The sequence below is a fragment of the Elephantulus edwardii genome, unplaced genomic scaffold, assembly GCF_000299155.1.
Source record: "Elephantulus edwardii isolate Elephantulus edwardi_28Jun2011 unplaced genomic scaffold, EleEdw1.0 scaffold00107, whole genome shotgun sequence".
Taxonomy (NCBI): Eukaryota; Metazoa; Chordata; class Mammalia; order Macroscelidea; family Macroscelididae; genus Elephantulus; species Elephantulus edwardii.
The window spans coordinates 10,379,405-10,382,115 of NW_006399857.1; positions in this window are offsets into that span (position 1 = coordinate 10,379,405).

The following is a 2,711-nucleotide window of genomic DNA, read 5'->3' on the forward strand; positions in this document are numbered from 1 at the left end:
ATACTTAAAGAAGCAGAAATTGTATTTATCGGAGATACCAAGCTCTAATAATTTAGTTACACTCATTCCTCACTTATTGGCACGGTTAGATTCCGGAGCCAGGTGAAAGGTAGAAAGGTGAAAGTGTATTTCAAGACCTCTATGGTATGATGAGTAACCTTCCCCAACCATACATTCCTAAACTACCTCAAATAATGAGTAACGTTACAAATAACAGAGTAGTGTCATGAATAATTCTGCCTGTCTTCCCTGGCTGGGGACTTAGATCATATTTTATCTACATTGATCCAGAGGCCAGGAGCTGTCCCCTTGCCTTACTCCCTCTTCCCCCCTGCATTGCCTTCAGAACTTTTGAACTCTTGCTCAGCCACCTCCTGCCTTCCTGGTCCTTGCACATTCACTGCCTTACGCCTTTTTATAACAGGAGTGAGATATCACAGACAAATAGGAGAAAGTGTTATATATTCTCATGCAGTCCTTTGGTCAGTTAGGTATCAGCAGAACATTGTTTAAAATGGCTTTTGGGAGGGGAATACTCCACTCAGGAGGACTGAATCTTCAGAGGCAACAGTTAAGAATATTGTCGAAGTTGTTCTAAATGTAAAATCACAGGTAATGATAAAGTTAAAAGAAATGAAAATTCATTTAATTCCTATAGGTTGGAAATTAAGAAACATGAGTGCAGAGGAAAGGCAGAGAGAATATATTTGAAAAGTCTATGTCTTGTGATTTTACTTTTTATTGGTTTGCTTATAAAGTTTGTATACATTGTATTTCAAACTATTTTTCATTCATATTGCTTCTTTTTAAATTTTTAATTAATATTGTAATGAAAGTTCACAGAATACTTGGATTCCATGAATTCATTGTTGCACATTTCCTTCTTACCGCTCCTCCTCAGTTCTCTTTTCTCTTTAAAAATATTCTTTCGTTGTTGCACAATTTCTTCCCTCCTCCAACTTCCCAGTCCACTTTGCTGTATACCTCTTATTATGTACTGTTGTCACATGAATAATATCTAAGCATATATTTCTTTTAAACACTTCTTTCTCTTATCTTGTTCAATGCAGTGTTCATTATTTATCTCCTCTTTTCATAGTTTCCTTTTAACCCTCATTTCATGCTGTTTTATAAGAGTGGCATGATGCAGTATTTGCCCTTTAGTAACAGAGATATTTCACTCTGTTATAGAAATGTTCAAATACCCTAGTGCTAAGAAAGATGCAAATAAAAACAACAAAAGATATCATTTTACCCCATTACAATAGCAAAGTCCAACAGAGCAGCAAACAACAAATGTTGGCAGGGTTGTGCAGAAATTGGAACGCTTAGTCATTGTTGATGGGAGTGTAAAATGGTATCACTACTATTTAAGGCAGTATGGCATTTTCTAAAAAAAACCCTCAAAATAGAAATGCCATTTGACCCAGCAATTACACTACTGAGAATATACCCTAAAGAAGTCAGAACTGCCACCCAAACAGTGATATGTTTATTGCTGCATTGTTCACAATAGCAAAGAGATCGAAACAATCCAAGTACCCATCAACAAATGAGTCGTTAGAGAAGCTGTAGTATATTCACACAGTAGAATACTGCATAGGATTGAAAAATAAGGAACTCATAAAATATACAAAATTTGTGACCCTGAAGGACCTTATGCTGAGTGAAATATCACATTCATATTGTTTCATGTAATCATTCTCATGCATTATGTTTTATAAAATTAATCACCGTTGGACCTTGCCCATCACTACCCTGTCTTTCCATTCACATCCTTCCCATTTCCTTCATCCCCTCCCTTCACCCACAAAATTGTGCAACCCTGTGGTTTTCCCCCTACCCATCTTCCCACTTATACCCCTACCTCCCACTCCCACTTTTCTCCTTTGGATTCCCATACTTTTTTGCTAGTTATCCTTTTATTTTTGTAAGAGTGTTCTTATGTGGTTTTTGTCTCATAAAAAGACAATTTTTTTCTTTTTATGAGACAAATACTTTTAGTTGACTCAGCATAATGCTCTCCAGACTCTCTCCTAAGTTATGTTGTTTTTGTTTTTTCGTTTTGTTCTTTTTTAAAAATCATTCTGCCTGAGGGTTGCGTAGTATTCCATTGTGTGAATGAACCACAATTTCTCAATCCGTTAACTGGTGGTTGGACATTTGGGCTGTTTCCACATTCTTACAATGGTGAATAACACTGTTATGAACATTGCTGTACAAACCTCCATTTGTGTCTCACTTCTCATCTCCTTGCTATATATTCCTAGAAGTGGAATAGCTGAGTCATAAATAGTTTCTATGTTCAACCTTTTGAGGAAACATAAAACTGTCTTCAGATTGGTTGTACAATCCCCCTAAAAATATATGAGTTCCTAACTCTCTACATCCTCTCCGAGATTTATTGCTTGTTGCCCTGGTTAATTATGCCACTGCCATTGGGCAAGGTAGTATCTCACAGTAATTTTTATTTGGAACTTGATGTGCATTACTTACTGTCCCCTTCCCTCCCCCCCCACCCCCAGGCAAGTGAGGCCCTTGAGGCTTGGCATAGGGTTTAAGGCAGGCCGTGGCTTAAAGCTCCAAAGGCAGAGAAGCGGACAAGGTGGCCATGTCGTTCCTGGATGACTCCACCAAAGGTTTCTGTGACTTCTTACTGCCTGAGCACGGTGGTCCGCATGCACAAGTATTCACAAGTATTTGCAAGTTTT